General features: G+C 39.2%; 1 protein-coding gene across 6 annotated transcripts in view; it reads right to left on the reverse strand.

Moving 5' to 3' along the window:
* The window catches only part of slit2 (slit homolog 2 (Drosophila)), a 213,211-nt gene that overhangs the window by 169,964 nt on the left and 21,651 nt on the right, over window positions 1-21,596 (reverse strand). The window lies entirely within an intron of this gene.

Below are 21,596 nucleotides of genomic sequence, written 5' to 3' on the forward strand. Positions count from 1 at the left end.
CACTCACTTTCAGTAATTCATTTTTGTTATTTTACTACATAATTAGCTTCGAAATGCAGTCCTTACAATAAAAAAAATATTCCACAAATATGTTGCAAAACAAAACCCATTGGCAGTCTTGACTTAAACAAAGATATGCAACGATTGAAAAATTTGGATTCCCATTCATAGTAGAAATACTTTATTCGTACAAAGTAATCAAAGCAAAGTAACATTCATCTTTAGCCACACACACGACAAAGATACCAATCATCCATCAGTATTGAATCTTGGCATGCTAATTATGCTTGACCCGAAAGCTAGGGGCTCTTAATTGCTGCTAACCCCACCTTTGCCTGTCAATTAGCCGCCTACATTTACGCTTGACGGGGATCTGTCGTCACCGCCGGCACTTCGAGGTAACGACTTGTCAGGAGTGCTCAGGAATGTCGTCGTTTCAAAGTTAGCCGGAGAGCATTAGCCGAGATGGTTTACGGTTCTGCTCCAGGAAAGTGGAACCGGACGATGACTGCGGGACGGTGAAAACTAAGGCAATGAAGCGTGACAGGAGACTTTTAAGGACTTGGCCTGAATTTTATAGATTTTTTTTAAGAAACACACCAGCATTCAGTTGAAATGAGCCGTGTCATGATGACGTCACTCAGCTTGGCAATACACACACAATTATTTGAAAAGTTTTACTGAATTTGCCTGTGCGAGTTTGTCTGTACATGCAGGTTGTAGGTAATAACTTTTTTTTATTTATAGCACTGAAGAGTTAATATTCTTAATCTATATTTTATTTGCCATTTTATGGGATTTTGTGTTGTTGTTAGACTTTAAATCTGTTCAGTGTGTAAAAACCCAAAATTATGTAGCATTTTACAAAGTTTTTTATGCATCAGTGAATATTTTAATTTATATTTCATGTGTTTTTCAGGTTTTCTAGTGCATAATGTTTAATTATTATTAATAATATATCATGATAAATCAAAATCTAAGGAGCCGTTTGGGAGCTGAGTCAAAAGAGCTTTTCTGAATAGAGCTGTCTCTTAGGTGCATCCAGTAAGTGGCAGTGACGCTTTACATGACAACCCTATAACAACAATCCAACAGAGTATGCGTGTTGGCGTCATTTTCACACCGTTTTTCTTCATTTATTGCGTGGTCTATAGAGTCAGACAGCCAAAAAAACATGGCAATGGCAACAATTTCAAGCATTTTCAGGCACTTCACCTAAAATTTAAGCATTTTCCTGACTTTGGAAAAACAGTATTCAAATTCAAGCATTTTCAAGGATTTCAATTGCTTGTACGAACCCTGTGTCTATCACAGGCTATAGCAGCCGAGCAAAAACCGAATAAAGACGTCTACAGCCTTAGAGGGCAGTCAAAATAGGATGGATCTTTTTTGTCTATCTGTCGCCGCAAAAAGGTTTTTTTAAATTCAAAGAACATATCCGAAATTAAGTAGGCCATTACTTGTCAAAAATATATGTCTATAACCATGTAGGGCAGGGGTCGGGAACCTTTTTGACTCAAAGAGCCATAAAAGCAAAATATATTAATTTTATTTTGGGAAAGAGCCACACCATATATTATAAGACAAATTTACTAATTTGCTAAACCCGCGCCACAGACAAAATCTTAGTCTTCAGCACATTTTTTTTAATGATTTGATAAAAATTATGAAAAGAGAATAGTGCCAGAGCCCGTGTCCCAAAATCAACAATTATACCACTTTAAACTTGTCTCGGTTAAACTCATTTTGACCCTTTTTTTCATACATATTGATTTCAAAACCAGATGCAAGCAGTTATTTTGTAAAAACGTAACAACATTCTGCAAACAGGGAGCCTGATGTGCTTACCTTTGGCGCAGACGGTGTAGGGCGAGAGATGGGAGGGAGTGCTTGCATTTTTTGCATAGTTCCACCCATCCCTCCTACTCACCCAATCAAATAACTTTAAGTTGTCTTCCGGTGTTTTGGCGTATTTACAGTTTGTTCTGAGGATTCATCATAAGGTATCTGAACACTGAACACAGATCATATAGTGAGCTTTTATATAAAGGATTCTTTAGCGTTGTACAGGCAAAACGAGTTGGTTTTTTTTTGGGTGTGACATCTTGACTGTAAATTGTAGTGAAAAACGTGCCCTATATATTCTGCAAAGTACTGCTTTATAATTCAGCTTTGGTTTGCCTTTGCGTGTATCTCAACAGGATTAATGGCTCAGGTTTTGAACGAGATGAAGACAATTTGCATGCAATCAAATTTGTTTCTGAGCCACAGGTGCTCATAGAAAGAGCCATATATGGCTCGCGAGCCATAGGTTCCCGACCCCTGGTGTAAGGCAACCTAGCTAAAATGGATCTTTGTTGTCTATAGCGGTCTATGGCAGCCAGGCTAAAAGGGATCCTGGACATCTTTAGCCATCGAGGGCAGCCTTGATAAATTGATCTTTGGTATCTATTGATGTCTGTGGAGGCAGATGAGTTATAGAAATGCACTTGAATTCATTTCATATTAAAAGAAAGTCTTCTCTTAAAAAAGAGAGAAAAAAATCATGTAACAGCCAGATTTATTGACCCTTCGCACAACGTGACCTAACCACATGACGACATTATGAAGGAGGGAAGGAACCCGTGGTAAACAGTAAATAGTTGAACGCACGGCAGTTCAATAGGCGGATGAGATTATACAAATTCCAAAAACCACGAAAGAAAAATGTAACCTCCAAATTTTACCATGGTGATTAATTCCTTTGCTGTGGGCAAGCTTGTAAACTCGATTTGGAATATAATCCCTTTTGATGAAGACAGGAGACAGCAATGTCTATCTTCAGTCAAATGGAGGGACTGGTGTGGAGCCCAGACACAACACTGGCAGGCTGTCAGCCCTCAAGTATACCAAGATTTGCAGCGAACATTTTTTTAAAGGTAAGTTTGTTTTACTTCCGAGCAATTTAATGTTAAGTAGGTACGAGTTACGTCAAAGAGACCAAAAACAACAAGTGAGCTAGTGCTAACTAGCTATGTTAGCTTTTTACCATTGATATTTCATCTCATCTCATCTCATCAGCCGTACCGCTTATCCTCATTAGGGTCGCGGGGGGGCTGGAGCCCATCTCAGCCATCTCCGGGCAGTGGGCAGGGGACACCCTGAACTGGTTGCCAGCCAATCGCAGCCATTGATATTTCTTAATATTTAAATGAACTGTTTTTATTGTGATTAACTAGAGATTCAAAACAGTAATCTTCCGAATACCATATGTATAATACTGTTATGTGCTCTACCATAAAGCTTACAATGAGAGATCAACGTTGAAAAGAGAAACTGTCATATCGCCAAAATAAATACTTTAAACATACTCAAAAGGGATTTCTACAGAAGGTGCAAATGCCCCGTGCTTTCTTATTCTACTACAATCCCCATACATTTTGATACAAAGTCGTTTTAGATACATTTGCGCGAGGGGGACATATCACGCCGTGCATTTGTCGGCAAAACAAAGTACAGTAACACGTACCGTCTACGAAGAACTGGTAAGTATCCAGGTTTTTACAAGGTTTTAGATTAGCACTGTTGTATGGGGATACTCCATTTACAATATAGTGGTACACATGGTGTGGACTGAAGTCAAGCAGAGTGGTTGATTAGATAAAGAAGTGAGAATATGTCAGACTGTTTGGCTGGGTAGCTAGCATTGCTAATTCTTTCCTCAGTTTCTATAAATAGGGCTATTTATGCTTTCCGACAAGGTGAGCCACCTCATCTGACTAGTCATCTCCAATGGTGTTGAATAGTATAGCTTTTTTGTTTTGTTGCCTTCCGTTTATTGCCCTCGTCCACTGTTTACTACAGTTTACTACCATCCGACATGGTGTCGTCCTGTGTTTGCAACGGGGTCAATGAAGTCTTTCTCCTGACATATTCACACATCTAACCAAATCCTCCAGTCTGCCTGACTTCAGTCCACACCATCTGTACCACTATATTGTAAATGGAGTATCCCCATACACTAGAGCCGATCTAAGACCTCATAAAAGTCTGGATGCTTACCAGTTCTTTGTAGCGGTTTTGCATTGCAATGTACCCCCGGTGAGAAATGTCCCCCTACGAAACGTTTGTAAAATGACTTAGTATCTAAATTTTGGTGGATTGGGGCGGCAGTAGCTCAGGAGGTAGAGCGCTCGTCTTGGGATCAAGGGATCCCAGTTCGAATCCCGGCTCGTCCGTGTTACATGTCGAAGTGTCCTTGGGTAAGACACTGAACCCCTAATACCCCCAATAAGCAGGTTAGCGCCTTACATGGCTGCAAGGCCGCAATTGGGAAATGTAGAGCACATTGTAAAGCGCTTTGGGAAGTCATTGACTTGAAAAGCGCTGTATAAATGCAGATCATTTAAATGCAGATCATTTGTACTAGAACCGTAAAGCACAGAGCATTTGCACCTTATATAGAAATCACTTTTGAGCACATTGAAAATATTTAATTTGGCGAAATGACGGTTCCTCTTCTCAAGGTTTGTCTCTAATTTTTTTATAGTTCATTCTAGTGAAATAATGGTAGAGCACTTAACAGTTTTCAACGCATGTGATATTCGGAAGCTTACTGTTTTGAATCTCTGGTTAATCACAATAAAAACAGATAATTTACATAGTAAGAAATGGCAATGGTATGACACTAGGGGAGCTAGTTAGTACTAGCTCACTTATATGAGCGTCTTTGACGTGATTCGTACCTACTAAACATTAAATTGCTCGGAAATAGAACAAACGTACCTTGTAAAAACTGTTTGCTGCTGAAACCCTACCAGTGTTGTTCCTGGGCTCAACACCAGTCCTTCCGTTTGACTAAAGATAAACACTGCCATCTTCTGCATTCATCAAAAGGGATTATATTCCAAATCGGGCTTAGAAGCTTGCCCACCTCTAGGGAATAAATCACCATCGTAAAAAATGGTGGTTATTTTCTTTTTTCATGGTTATTGGTATTTGTTTCAACTTAACTACTGTATGCTCAGGTGCTTTTTGCCACCCGGCATGGCTCTAATCTTGCCAGAGAAGGCAACCTGACGTCACGTGCAAAGGGTCAATATATTTATGGTAGTATAGGGCAATCTAGCTAGCAAGCATGACAGTTTATTACTATAGACACAGCTAAAAAACATGATGGGAAGGGTGACGAAGGATCGGTGTCTTAACTTGTTTTTTGGCTTTCGCTTCGAGATAGCATCTGTTTCATTTGGCATTATCCAATCATGTTGGCATGCATATTTTTGGCGTCGAGTATTGTGCCAGGTACTTGCAGAGATAATGGAGTCCTTTTTTTATTAGGGGACGAAGAATACTTAAGTTAGAGAGGTTAAAAGAGTGAAATGGTACACGGTAGTTATCATTCTTTTTGATTCCTGGGCTGCACAGTTATATTAATTGCCAGTGAAGTTCCTCTTTCTTTGTATTCCTCAGGAGGGCCGTGTATTTATGGGAGAGGGACAGACGGTGATGATTGGATCCAGCTAGCTGGGGGAGAGGGGCAGCTCTATTTATTTTTCAAGCAGTAAATATCATAATATGCTTTAAAAAACTATTTTTGCCATATTTTTTTCTAGATATTTGACAAGTTTCCTAATAAATATAATAGGTGCATGAAAGAAAACCAACAAATACAGAGAAACATGGTTAGTAAAAATATTAAAAGGTCATTCACATTATTTGATTGTACAGGATTTACATAATTTACATGATGCCGTTTCATTAATTTTTGGCACTGCTTATCCTCACTAGGATCCCGGGGACATAATGGTTTGTGAAAAACATTTTTATGGAGAATGGGTGCAAGTACAACACAAAACCCCGACAACGCATTGTTAGAGCAGCCGAGAAGACAAGAATGGCACCAAAAGAACATGTTTGTTATCAATAGTACTTTTTAAAACTTTTTGTTTAGCGGGCCGTATTGAAAAACTCAATGTGGCCTGCCAGGGGGAAACATTTATTAAGAAGTTAATTTAATTTCTCTTTCTTTAAAATAATAAATAAAGATACATCATACTTAAAATCAGTAGTAACAGTGGAACATTGTTTTATGTTAATTGACTAGTTCTTGTTTTGTTTTTTATTTTTAACTCGTTTTCTAGGAATAGGAAAAAAAACTACTCTGGAAATATAAACATTTTTTTATTACAATGTTATTTAAAATTGTTTTATGGCAAAATGAAAATATATACTAGAATTATATAGACTATTTGGAACATTTTTTTTTATTTGATTTAACCTTTTTTTTACATTACATAATGTTTGATGAAAAAAATATTTTTATGACGGAAAGGCTACCAAGGGACAACATGTTTGTTGTCAGTAGTACCGTAAATTCCGGACTATAGAGCGCACCTGATTATAAGCCGCACCCACCACTTTTTGAGTGATTTGACTCTTTTCTACGTACACAAGCCGCACCTATGTATAAGCCGCGGGCGCCCGCATTAAAGCTTGCGACACAGTCACATGTTTAACCCGGGCCAGGCTGTAAGTTCCACAATTGTAACTTTTTTTTTTTTTAGAGGTTTTTTGTACTATATCCTTTATCAATTATCCATTATCCGTTATCGGTCAAATCATAATGCACTACAAAGCCAAGAGGCCGAAACACTTGCTCCCAGCCAAAAGGGTCAAGGTCCGAGCCACAGGGCCGGGCAGCGATCAGTGCAAATGCACCATTCCCGGAGGTACTGCAATACCGGGCCGATGCAACTTCATAGATAGTACACAAATCCAGAACCACAGTTGACATCACAAATAGAAAAAGATACCCATAATTAATGTATGATGCAGACAAGTAAAGTCGGGGTCCCGTTGAAAGTAATCCAAGGAAACAAAATGAATATTTCCAAAGTCAAGGATGGGAAAAATATATATCCACTATTGTTCGCTGCGAGACCAGACAGACCTACCGGTAACTCAGCTTTACCACATTTCCCGTCAGCCCGCGTCCATAGATAGACCACAAATCCAGAACCACAGTTAACATCACAAATAGAAAATGATACCCGTAATTAACGTATGATGCAGACTTGTAAAGTCGGGGTCCCGTTGAAAGTAATCCAAGGAAACAAAATGTATATTTCCAAAGTTAAGGGTGGGAAAAATATATATCCACTATTGTCCGCTGCGACAACAGACAGATCTACCGGTAACTCAGCTTTACCACATTTCCCATCAGCCCGCGTTTGCTCCGCCCCTTATTTTTGATCCGTCCGTAGAACACATAACAGAATAAATCTCTAAAATAAATACATTTCAAAAATATACAGTTGCAAATACATATTATACATGGTTACACATATTTACGAAGAAAGACGGTACACCGAGAGAGTTTTCAAAGCTTTAATAATAATAATATAACTTTCATCCCAAACCGGGCCTTTGAAAGGTACCAACACGCTAGTAGGATCACGCTCGCAATGTATCAAACATACCTGTGAAAAAAAAGCATCCCGTAGATGTAAAACTCACGGTAGATCGTCTTCGACTTCCTCTTCATAACTATCACAGGGGCATCTTCTTCACGATTGGAACGTACCTTAACTTTACAGAAAATATATGCTAAAATTTAGAGATTGCAGTTTTTCTTGGCGCACATATTCTACTGGTCTTAATCTTACCTTTTAAACTCCTGCGCCGCTGGTGGCCGTTAGAAAAATTCTATAAATTAGCCGCTTCACTGAATAAGCCGCAGGGCTGAACATTTGGGAAAAAAGTAGCTGCTTATAGTGCGGAATTTACGGTACTTTTTAAAAACTTTTTGTTTGGCGGGCTGGGTTAAAAAGCGTCGCGGGCCGTATGTGGCCCACAAGCTGTATTTTGCTCGTTTGTCCTAACTTCATGATGCGTTTTAGTGAGTCTTAGTCGCCACGGCTGATTGAAAACACAGTTTGAAGAAAAAAGAAAGGAAAAATTGGGGACTCTTGCGTGAGGATCTTGCATAAGGTTCTCCAAAAAGCAACATGCGGGATGATGGAGGGATGAGGAAGAAGAAGGTGAGGAAAGCTTTTTTTATTTAGGCTGAGGGTTTTGGGGGATGACGGTCCCGCTAGAGAATGCCAACTATACCGGTGGAGTGGTAATAATGGAGCCACTTCTTGCCCTGGAGGTAGGGGGGAAGATTGGCCCATTGGACAAGTCCCATCGACATGTTGTGAAGATCAAGGATCTTAAATACATATTTGTAATAAAATGTAATCAATAATAAATGTTAAAATTCTAAAATAAAATATGTTTCATGAAATATATAAATAATACAAATATATTATAAATAATATAATAATAATAATTTTCTCTTTTCATGTATTTATTATTATTATTTTTTTAATATTTCTATTCATGGATCAATAGATTTATACATCTCTCTTTAAAAAAATCATTAATCCTTATGAGTAAAAATAAATCATGACGGGCGATGGGGGGACTTGGGCTTTGCTGATGGATTTGAATTTAAATGCACAAAAAAAAAATTGTAATACAAATTATGTAAATGGTCATTTCTGATTAAATAAGATAGATGAAAAAATATTTTTATATTTAAATTAAATATACAAGTAATACATAGTAAATAAAACATATAAATATAAGTGATAAATAATAAATGTTTTTGATATTTTTCTAAATTGCATAGATTCCTTTTATCTTATTTTATTTTTATAATTCTTCCAAAACATAATTTCTGAATCTTTTCATTTGTTTTTTATTTGATATTTAATTCATTTATTGTATTTTATTTTTTGATATTCAGAAAAAAATCTAATTTCTAAACCCTTAAATCAAAATTTCAAACAAATAAATTTATTATCCTTAGGTGGATAAGAATACTTTGTAAAATACCAATAACAGTAGTATTTTGTCTTCATTTTTCTATTTATTGATTTATTCTTTTTATTTTTCCCTAATCTTTGTTAACCAATCTTTGTTCAAACCTAAATTTTTAAAATGATTAAAATTATTATTCATAGCTGGTTAAAAGTATAAAAGCAAGCTGATGGATCATTTTCAATTTGAAACATGATGTTCAACAATGGTGCTCATGATATGCTTTCATTATTATTTTTGGAGAAGAAATATCTTAAAATAAAGAAAAATAATTATGATAAAAAAGTACAAGATTTTGTATTTTTGCGTTGTTAATGCAGCAGGTAATGATGACAAACGCTCCCCTACTTACAAACATTCGAGTTACAAAAAAATGGTAGATACGAACATTTGTAAGTTAGATTTTGTATTGTGCACCATTTTCCGAGTACAGGACAGTACAGTAGTGCTTCTTTCCATCGCTACCAGCGTGTGGCGCTGTGAGAGCTCACCCAGCATCCACCGGCTTCCTCTTCCTGTCACAGCCCCAGTTTGTGTGTAAACATACTGTACTTTATCTCCAGCACGGTAAGAACTTTTTTATGGTTTAATATCTCATGCATCCATTCAATATGGTTGGTGTAAAATGTAAAGAAGAGGCGAGCCGTTTCATTTGAAATGAAAGTGGAATAAGAAAGCTTGATGTGGTTGAGAAAATTGTTGGATCACTTTTTTTTGGCCACTTTCTACCACGAAGGAGGAAGTAGCCTTACTCTTGAAACCCATCTTCCACAGGTAAGTTAAACATATCTTTATTCATCTCTATAGAGCATCTTCTTTTATCAAATGTTTATTTTTCAGTACAAAACAATACAGGTTACTTATACAAGCCTTAACATACTTATATAAACCTTAAACATACTTATATAAACCTTAAACATACATTCCATACAAAATATAGCACTGAAACAACTTACGAACAAATTCAACTTACAAGCAACCGTTCGTAAGTAGGGGAGCGTCTATACTACGGAAATCCGAAGATTGTTCTGATGACTAATTCCACGCTAGTTATTTGGTCATTTGAAAGTGAATTTCTACAGTTTATTAGTGCAGCGGAGCGCTAACGGCAAGCTCAATATGGCTAAGTGGATGCCATTCAAAGATAAATTGAGTTTATTGCTTCATAATCTCTTTTGTAATTCATTGAGCAGCTCCTTGCATCTGTCAACGCGTTAAGTTAAATATCGTCTGTTCATTACCGTATTTTCGACTATAAATCTCTTTGGATTATAAATCTCACCAGCCCCCCAAAAATGCACGATTAACCCGTTATCATTCCTGTAAAATTCACCTAAAATCTCAATCCAAGATGCACCTGAAGTAAATTGAATGCTGTTCTTGAACCGTTTAGAGAATATGGACACTTTTGGTCTCTTATGAAAGGTACGACTTTAAAGTTTAGTCCCAAACTGAAATAATCACTGCAAGTGCTAGTAACGTTGAGTAATCTCAGTTGGAACACACATAAATTGAAGCTTTTTCTTGTTTACATGAAATCTGTTTAGGAGTGGAATACAACAAGAATTTGGGGTGCGTTATACCAGCTTTATACATTTTGTTTCAGACTGATCGTGATGTTTCTGTGATGAGTATATTCTGAAATGGTCATGTATTTTGAAGAGAGTTGGAGCTTTCCAATGATGTGGCATGACATATGTCAGTGACGAGTGACATCGTCACAACAACAGTCTGATGGCCTCAGCACAAAAACTCAAACCAAAAACATACATGTCATCATGAAAGGCAATTCAAAAAAACATAGAGAACACACACATCCACATACCACTTAGCTAGGTGGCATGTGGTTGTGTGTGTCCGTGTAAGTCTGGTAGTGTCTTTGTGTGTAAACATGTGTCTTTGTGTGTATCTGCATTTGCAAAAGACAAAGACGCAAGTTACTAGGCTGCTAAGCAACAATGCCTCTTGGCAAAGCCTCATGGTGGCAGGGTTTAGCTGAGGATTAACCTCTATTACACGCACAAATACGATTGTGGCTTTATTGACGTCGGCAGCAATTATGTCAAATCGATTGAAAACAAAATGTGTATTTAGTAAAGATAAGTTTAAAAACTGAGGACATGCACAGTGTTGGGCACGTTACTTTAAAAAAGTAATTAGTTAGAGTTACTCAATAATTCTTCTTATAAGTAGCTGAGTTAGTACCTCAATTACTTTATAGTAAAAGTAACTAGTTGCCAGGGAAAGTAACTAATTGTGTTACTTTAAAAAATAATTTGTCTTATGTCAAACAATTTTAAATTTGACCAGAGAAGAGACAGGTTTTTGTGTTATAGAACCATGTTAGCTAGCTAGATAAGCGGCTAGCGGCATTATAAGTCTCCGGTACCGTCCGTAATCATGGTAAATGTGAACTCTCTACCAAATAAGACCGACGAACTGGCTCTGCTGGTGAAAAACATCAAAGCCCACAGGGAGTGCAGTTTGCTGTGTTTTACAGAAACGTGGCTCACGTCTAGCATCCCTGACGCTAACGTGGAGCCACCCGGAGGTGCTTTCTAGAGCTACCCGGCTTCAACGCTGTAAGACAGAGACACGAAAGCCTGCGGGAAGCGGAGAGGAGGTGGACTCGCTAACACGAGGTGGTGTATCCCTGGGCACAAAGATTTCCATCTGCCGCAGGGACGTCGAACTTTTGGACTAGCGCGTGAAGTCATCCACTCTGCTGTGGCTAAACTACAACAAAGCACCGCGAGGGCATCCTGTTAATCTGTTAATAAACAACAAGGGAGACTGCTGGAAGTGTGAATTTCCCTACGGGGATGAATAAAGTATGTTATGTCATGTTATGTTATGTTATGTTTGTATGTATGTATGTATGTATGTATATATGTATGTATGTATGTATGTATGTATGTATGTATGTATGTATGTATGTATGTATGTATGTATGTATGTATGTATGTATGTATGTATGTATGTATGTATGTATGTATGTATGTATGTATGTATGTATGTATGTATGTATGTATGTATGTATGTATGTATGTATATATGTATGTATGTATGTATGTATGTATGTATGTATGTATGTCATTAGTTAGTGCCTATGCACCAACACTGCCATTGAATGATGAAGAGAAGGATCGCTTCTACCAGGCACTCGATGACATCCTCAGTCACATCCCGAGGAATGACAAAATCATGCTGCTTGGTGATTTCAATGCAAGAGTCGGAAAGAACTTGCAAAACTGGAATTGTGTGATTGGTGCCCATGGCATTGGAAAAGTTAATTCCAATGGCATGAGACTTCTTAGTCTGTGCGCGGAACATAACCTTACCATCACAAACACCATCTTCCAACAAAAGAATAAATATAAGGCATCCTGGATGCATCCCAGGTCCAAACACTGGCACCTGATCGACTACGCGATCGTGAGGAGGGCTGACCTGAAGGACGTGCTCATTACAAGAGCTATGCGTGGGGCAGACTGTTGGACCGACCACCGCATGATTCCTACAAAGGTCAGAATGCATGTCCGGCCCCTAGCACGTCAGGGTGGTTCAAAGAGGAAGACACTCAACTGTGCCAAACTCTCCAGTAGCGACACCCTTGACAACTTCCGTTGCTCTCTAGCTGAGAGGCTGGCAAACATTGAGCAGCTGGTCATGTCAGAGGCTGGGATGGATGAGAAGTGGACCTATATATCTACCACCCTCTTTGACACTGCAGCCCAAACCGTTGGTTTTAAAACTAGAAAACACCAGGACTGGTTTGACCAGAATGCCGGAGAGATCTCAACCCTCCTGGACAGAATGCACAAGGCGCACAGAGCCACCCTGAACAACCCACAATCTCAATTCCATGAAAAGCTATGGCAAGCCCTTCGTTCCGAGGCCCAGAGAACTCTCAGAAAACTGCAAGATGAGTGGTGGATCTCAAAAGCCAATGAAATCCAGTCTCACGCTGATAGAAGCGATATGCACAGTAAAAACCATCTATGGCCCCAGAAACTGCTCCCTGGCACCTGTTAGATCTGCTGATGGAACATCTCTAATCAAGGATCAGGCTATGATAGTGGAGCGGTGGGCTGAGCATTTCAACACCCTGCTCAACCAGCCCACCCCAGTGGACCCAACTGTCCTTTCAGAGCCCCCTGAACATCCTACATTGCCAGACCTCGACCTCCCGCCAACTTTCAATGAAATCCTGCATGCAGTCAAAACCCTGAAAAACAATAAATCCCCTGGACCTGACAACATCCCAGCTGAACTTCTCAAGGTAGGAGGCTACCTCTGTACACGGACACTGTTTCAATACATTTCAGAGGTGTGGAGACGAGAGTGTGTCCCGCAACTGTGGAAAGATGCGAACATTGTGACCATCTTCAAGAATAAAGGAGATAAATCCATCTGCTCCAACAGTAGGGGTATCTCTTTGTTGGCCACTGCTGGAAAGGTCCTTGCCAAGGTCATGCTCCGCAGACTCATCTCCAAAATATCGGAACGCGTCATCCCAGAGTCACAGTGTGGTTTTCGAAAGGACAGGGGAACAGTCGACATGATCTTTGTGACACGTCAGCTTCAAAAGAAATGCCGGGAGCAGCACAAGGACTTGTTCATCGCCTTTGTCGATCTCTCAAAAGCATTTGACACAGTGAACAGGGACCTACTGTGGCAAGTCCTGAAGAGATTTGGGTGTCCACCCAAGTTTCTCACCATTCTTGCACAGTTCCATTCAGGGATGACAGCCAGAGTGGTAGTTGGAAGACACAGCTCAGAGCCCTTTGGCGTCAAAACTGGAGTGAGGCAAGGCTGTGTGCTGGCTCCAGTTCTCTTCAACATCTTCCTCGTCTGTGTTACAACACTGCTACGTAGAAGGATGGAGAAGCAGGCTGGAGTTACCATCAACTTCAGGTTTGATGGTAACCTGTTTAACATCAGGAGGCTACAGGCAACTACCAAACTGACTTCAGAGACCATCATTGAGCTACAGTATGCTGATGACTGTGCCCTGGTTGCCCATACACCGGAGGCTCTGCAAAACATTCTCTCGGCAGCTGTAACTGCATACACCAGAATGGGACTGACGATCAACACCCAGAAGACATAGGTACTCTGTCAGTCCAGTGCTGACCTCTTACCAAATCCAATAATCCTCACTGCAGCAGGGCAACACCTGCTCATGGTGCCCACCTTCAAATATCTGGGGAGCATAGTGTCTGACACCTGCTCATTGGATGATGAGATCCAGAGCCGTCTCAAGCAAGCATCAGCATCTTTCGGTCGACTAAGGAGAAGGGTCTTTCAAAACAACAACCTTAGACTCCACACCAAAATGCTGGTCTACAGAGCTGTATGCATCACTACATTACTGTATGGATGTGAGGCATGGACTATCTACAGCCGCCATCTGAAGAGCCTCGAGACCTTCCATGTAAGATGTCTACAGAAGATCCTTGGCATCACATGGAGGGATAGAGTGCCGCACACAGAGGTGTTGGAGAGGGCAGGCAGCTGCAGCATGGAATCCATTATGGCCCAACGCCAACTTAGGTGGCTGGGGCATGTTGTTCGAATGCCCAGCCACAGACTGCCACGCCGTATCCTCTATGGTCAGTTACATCTAGGCCAACGTAGTGCTGGTGGGCAGAAGAAGCGGTTCGAAGACCAAATGAAGAACATCCTGAAGAGATGTCGGATAAACCCTTCCTTACTGGAGGAACTTGCTTCCTGCCGAGACCTCTGGCGCTCCCACTGCTCACAGGGAGTGGATTACATGGAGGAACAGCGCATGCAACACCGTGCAGCAAAGCGTGCAAGGAGACATGCTTGCCGGGCCGCCCCTGCTCCCCCCATCACCCCCTTCACATGCTCTGTCTGTGGCCGCATCTGTGGATCCAGGATCGGACTCTTCAAACATCAGCAGACTCACAATTAAAAGAAGATGGTCATCATCGAATCGATGGACAACCCCAAGCATGTATGTATGTATGTATGAATGACCTGGATTGTATGCCCAATGATTTTAATGTGCACCTGTTTTTCTTTTTTATCGCCTCACACAATGTTTACAAAGCTACCGTTGGCATTAAGCTACATGCTAACAGCTGAAGTTAAGAACATAACAAGATATTTTGCCAATATAATGATTATTAATATGGACTCGATAGCAACAATCATAAACATTTCATTTCTCTTACTTGATAGGAAAAGTGCACTGCAAACCCGAGCATTTTTCATGAGTGTCACGGTCCAATGTATTCGCTTTAATGCACAACTCTCCTATTTTAAATGTCCCCCTGAGTGGGGTTTGACCGCATCACCTGTGTCCCGCAGTTGGGAGTGTCCTATAAATTTACGATCACTGACATTTTTTCTCTAAATCTATAAACACACAACGTGACGAAAACTAGTATCTACGACAGTGTACTTTTCTTCTGTCTTCTAACAAGCACAAGTACTCTTTTGTCTCCAGGCTAAGCCCTGCCCACCAGATACGTCCCAATATTTACAAACAAATGAAAGGGTATATTAAAAATTAATTAATTTGAAATACATGGGACTGTGAAAAAAAGCAAAGCAGAAATCTAAAACCCTCAAATTGGAAACAAAACCAGACACAAGGTTTTCTTTTTATCTCGCCCACAGATACCGTTCATTCATCCCCAAGCTTTGACTTTACAGTTTTAATAAAAGCCAAATGTCATAAAAATTGGATTTCATAAAAGTTGTCAGTTTAATGGTCATAAGGTTTGTGATCACACGCACACTTTGTGGACCCGGCGATTGTCCGGATTCTTGGCAAAAGTGCTGATCGCTTAGTGGGCCATCATGTTTTACAGAGTCCATCTAATGAACTGGCTCGGTTGGACTCGATCGCCTTCTCGGAGCAAACAGTCACAGCTGCGGTTCTCAGCGCTACACAATGGGCTACAAAAAGTGTGTCTTTGAGGGTCTCGGTGTGTGTCTGTGTGTGTACAAAGAGACATGGTTGCCGGGGTGCTGCTCGGCACATGGTGTCTCCAGATGTGGCTAAGCTAATGCGGTCTGCGCCCGCGGGATTGAATGAACGTCGAGGACGCAGGTGTGTTAAAAATGCGAAAAAACGACTTTTTAAATTGCTTGTAGGAAGTGTCAAATTACACATTTTGGTTTAGCATCAGTCATTGGCGTAACCAGCCCGTTTTTAAGGGTGCTCAAGCACCCCCAAATTCAATCCAGGCTCCCCCCAAAATTAGTATTAGTGCCATATTTTTAAAATTCTGTTTTTTCAATAAAGGACTTGATAGGCTTATAGGTGGTGTGTTTAGTTTTAGTTTAAAATTAAATATTTTAATTTATTAAGTATTTGTCAACAATGTGCAACTGAGTGCAAAGAGCTTTTATTTGTTTTTCCTACTTTATCTTACGTTTACCCTCGGTGTTCTGGCCACGGAGCGGATTAAGCTGAAGGAAAGGAAGCGAAGGGGAAGTGATTTTATGTGCGTGCTGGCAGTTTTCTTTCATTTCATGGTGAAAGTTAGAAAAGGACTGTTTTAAATAGTCCAAATTCCAACCCAAATCCCATAGAAGATAAAAAAGGAAGAGTTAATGTGAATTTAAAATATTTGCACACACAACTGAAGCCGCTGCAAAGATAATTTCTGACAGAAGATGGCCCCCATACTGTTACTTGGAATTTCTCACTTTTTGGCCTCAGTGCATCACAATTGAAAAATATTCCGCTATTCCAGGTGTCAGCAACCTAAAATATTGAAAGAGCCTTATTAGAGAAAAACAAAAATAATTGTTAGAAACCGCAAATAGTTACTTCAGGCTTTGGTAATCACTGGTTCATTCATTTGCAGATTTGTAATTAAATTGATTTTGTCTTTATTGTCATTGATATTGTATCATGCATTGTGTTCTGTTAGACAGCACACCGTGGGGACAGATTAGAGAGGGTGCCCTGTGTTGGGTGGGTGTGACTGTATGTGCAACTGTCATGCACAGTAAACGTCTAAATCAAAACAAACTGGTAAGCATCACGACCGCCCGTTTTTAGCAGCTCGTTATATTGAAAATATATTCATCACTTAAATCGTTCTCTGAGGAATGTCGGAAGAGCGCGACAAAATCTTGATTACCAGCATTTGCTTCGTGGATTATTATTGGGTCCCAAAAGGGACTTAAGCTGTGTCTGGGAGAAGGCAAAAGCTGTGTTGTTGGTCCAGGCTACTGCTAATTGCTAGCCTAAAAACTCTTGTAAGCCACTGCTGCAGACCCTGTATCTTGCAAACGCCAGGTTTATTAGCCATGAAACAGATTTTTTTATTTCAAAATCGGTTTAATGAAATGATCTGCATCTACCCATTCACCCGCACTCACACACCAATAGCGGCCGTGCAGCCAACCTGCTTATTGGGGGCATTAGGGGTTCAGTGTCTTACCCAAGGACACTTCGACATATAATACGAAGGAGCCGGGATTCGAACTGCGATCTCTTGATCCCTAGACGAGCACTCTACCTCTACCTCCTGAGCTACTGCCGCTTAGGTTTAAAACCCCAACTTGCAGCCCAAAACTTAACTCCTAACCCAAGCAATACACCTAACCCAAGCCTTAATTCTTTTGCTCTTTCGGAATGCTGAGTTGATGAGGATAAAATCAGATGTCACACTGCTACATCTTTTATTAACCTTTGTGGGATTCCTGTCTGCTTGAAACAGCTAGGAGTGAAAGATGGGCTGGATTGGCCGGAGTATAATGAGGAGATATACTGAAGAACACAAATACATGCACACACGTACAGAAAAAAAAAAACAGGAGCAATGACCTCAGATTCATATACTCTGAGCTCAAAAAGCAACAACCTTCAACTAGTCCATAACATACCCAGTGCTAAACTCTAACAAAAATGTTCATAATAGCAGGTTGAGTAAGTGTTGGTATATATAGCCAAAGGAAAAAAATTCGCACATGCAATGAAAAGTTTACACGTTTCCGTTTCCCTGCAACACATTGTGTTTTCTAAAAATATAATAAGACGCCCACAAAAGAATAAATATTGACTTCAGTTTCGCGGTCCAAAGGCATGCTAAACGACTTCCATACGTCAGACAGATGCGAATATTCTTCTCGCATTTGTCATCGTTCTACCCGCATACTTTTATGATCTACTGCATTGGACACGCACCACCCACGGAATGATGGACGAGACAGATTTGTTTTCGGAAGACTTGTCAGTGGCAGAGGTTGCAACATACGGATTTTTTTGTCATGCTCAGAGGCTCGTTTTTGTTAGTTTTTAGTCAGTGGAGAAGTGTTTTCCCACTTTTTCGAGTCAAGGAACACTAGTTTTATTTTACTTTATTATTTTTATTATAAATTTTATACTGTTATTAAACATTTATTTTATCTCTGCAGTAATCTTTTCGAAAAAATTTCAATCCAATTAGGAATGGTAAATAATAATAAAAACATAGATAGTAATTGTGATATGGTAATCATTATTATAATATTTTAGAGAATAAAATAAGGGACCCATAGAAAATATTTTTGAAGATGTTACAAATTTATTACATTTAATTTAATTTTGTGGGAAATCTATCAATACAGTTCTCAACTTTTTAATTCATCTTTTAACATTTATAAATTATATACATATAATGTATTGACGTTTAAAAAGAACATATTTGTATTAAAATAAAAACAGCACTTAGAAAGCAAATATTCCCAAAAATGTATTGCACATTTTAGGAATTGAATTAAACAAATTATATTCAAATTATTTAATACATTTTACATTTTAGAAAAAAGGCTTTGCAATGTAATCCATACAAAGTAATAAGTAAAACACAGGGATAAAAAATAACATATTTTTCTTTTTTTCTGGTAATAAAAAGGGCAAAGAATCATAGAAAAGTTTACAATACACATTTAATAAATCAAAATATTGCAAATTAATTTAATTAAGATGATTGTATTTAGGTCTAGAATATATTTACTAATGCATTCATTCATTCTTGAACATTTAAATATAGTAATAAATTATACATGATAATTGAAAAAAATAAAACAACAACGACAACAAATAATTCAGGACAGTAATTAAGATTAGATTAATAGAAAAAATTTATAAAACAATATAATGTATTAAAGTAAGACTAGCATAATCATATTTATTAAATAGTTAATTGAGCTGAGCATACAGTTTTTACATCCTTCAACAAAATATGAACAACATGGTATGATTTTTCTGATTTGGCTAAAGCATTAGTTTTCTTATTCTAATTAAAAAAAAACCCTGCTGGCAAAGAATAGCTAGGTTATATTTTTACCTTTGGCCGACACGCCCGACCAATTTCCACCAGTCGTCCTTGAGCAAAAGGTCACAGAACGCAAACACCGTTAGCACAATGTGAATCATCTGAGTGTCTCCATATTGTTGAAGATACATATATTCGGTATACGGACCACAAAAATTATTCCCCTACGCCACAAGGAACCGTGACGAGAAGTTACAGGCTTCGTACACCTTTTTCATGGCCAAATTCAAGCACTTTTTAAGCACTTTCAAGGCCAATTTTTATTTTTTATAGAACCTTTAGGACTTTTTTCTGTTGATTTTGAATACTTAAATAAAGTCACTATTTTGCTGCTAACACATACTTTGTGCTATTTATGAGGTGTTTCTATTTATGATCTAGGATAATTTTGTGTCAATGGGCTGCTATAAACTGACACGAATTCTGCCATTCTGCTTCAACTGTCATGATTACTGATTCGGGACACCTGCGGCTTCCCCGTTGGTGCCAACAGCCCTGAGCGCTGATTGGTTCACTGACTCTTTTAAACCCCCGGCTTCCAAGAGGAAGCTGTCTGACCGTCCTTCGAACCTACGCTTTTGCTAGGCAAGCTCTGTAACTTCTGACAATCTCCTGCCCTGTTTTTTCCTGCCTGTTATCTGTTGCCGACCTGTTTCTGGACCCGTTTCTGCCCTGCTCTTCCGTCCTGGCACTCGACCTGTTTTGCCCTGTTTCCTGCCTGATACTTGTTGCCGACCTTTTTTCTGGACTCGTTACCGCCCTTGCTCCCCCATCCCGGCTATCGATCAGCATTCCCGCCGACCAGGACTATCCTCGCTCGACACGAAAGTGCCACTTCCGCGTTCCTGCCATCAGCTACCCCTGTCCGACGATCATCAGATCGTGGACGCAAGCACTGCTCTCTTTCTCAATAAAACTCAGTAAAACTTGCGACATTCAACAATGCACATGCACAACAAGGGAAGGGCGGTATAGGTCTTGGCTAATAATTGAGTTTAATAAAAAACAAATACTGTACATATAAAAACAGACAAATGATCCTAATTTGGACTTATTTTAATGATATAGATTGCTGTGAAGTATAGTGCATTTAATCTTTCAATTGACTGCTGATCCTTTGATTTTTGTTTTACTTATTTTATTTGATATTTTTTGTGTGTTTTTCAAAGGATCTGTGTCTAAATTGGTTAAAGTAGAAATATGAGTAGTTAATTTTTTTTCATTTTATCATTTTTTTTTTAGCACTAAAGAGTTAATGTTTTTATTTTTCATTTGATGTTTTTGCATTTTCAGGGTTTTTGTGTTGTTGTTCGACTTTAAATCTGTTTAGTTTCTAAAAAGATAAAATTGTTTTGGACTTCTAAATCTGTGAATAATTTAAATTAGATTTTATGTGTTTTTAATGGATCAACTGCAAAAAATATGGAATTACTAAATACTAAGTAATTTGGTGCATAATGTTTTATTATTATTGATAATATATCATTAAAATAAAAATCTGAGGAACCGTTTGGGAGCCGAAAGAGCAGACTTTTCTCAGTGAGCCGAGCCAAAAGAGTCAAGTTTCTAAATAGAGCTGTCCTCTTTGGTGCGACCAGTGTGGGGCAGTCTTTTCACAAAACAATGCCATAACGACAAGCCACCAAAGCTGGCGTGTCATTTTTACGCACATTTTTAAAAATGTTCTTCATTTATTGAAGTGTCTAGCGAGTCAACTATTGAGTCAGACTGCCAAGAAATATGGCAATGGCAACAATTTCAAGCATTTTCAAGCACTTCACCGAAAATTCCAGCATTATCCTGACCTTGAAAACACAACATTAAAAATCAAGCATTTCCAATTATTTCAAGCACCCTGCATTTAGTTCCTGCAGCGGCTCGTTTTATGCCAAGCTCCACGGCGTTGCAACAATCGGCAAAGCCGATTTTCTGTGAGCGGGCATTATTTAGCAGCCACGAAAGGCCAAATGTAACTTTAGAGGAGAAACCTCATTCACTGAGCTTCAGCTGCTGGGGCGCTAATCTCTGTTTGCTACCAAACTGGCCTCGGTGGCATTGACCGTCGCACGTCTCCTTGAAATTGGGCTTCAACTGAGTCATTATTGTCGGGATGCCGCGGTCAAAGCAGGAGCAAATAGAAGCTACAAGTCCTGGTCGGGTTGGGCTCAGGGCTTTTATGATCTGGTGCTCTACCGTCCCCCAGAGGGTCCCAGTCAGGTTTGGAACTGGGCACATGTGTGTCAAATCCCCCAAAACTTGTCCCTTCATCATCTTAGCCCTTAATACATGACTGTTTGGACACCGTACATTGTGGGTCATTGTCATACCATTTCAATGCCACCTTCATCCTGCCGTCTGTTACCATGTCAGGTTTGGTTTTGGTTTCTGGTTTCTTTGTTACTTTACTCCTTGCATGTTTCCAGTTCCATGTTGGTTTTG

The sequence above is a fragment of the Urocampus carinirostris genome, chromosome 8, assembly GCF_059441175.1.
Source record: "Urocampus carinirostris isolate Australia breed hairy pipefish chromosome 8, RoL_Ucar_1.0, whole genome shotgun sequence".
NCBI lineage: Eukaryota > Metazoa > Chordata > Actinopteri > Syngnathiformes > Syngnathidae > Urocampus > Urocampus carinirostris.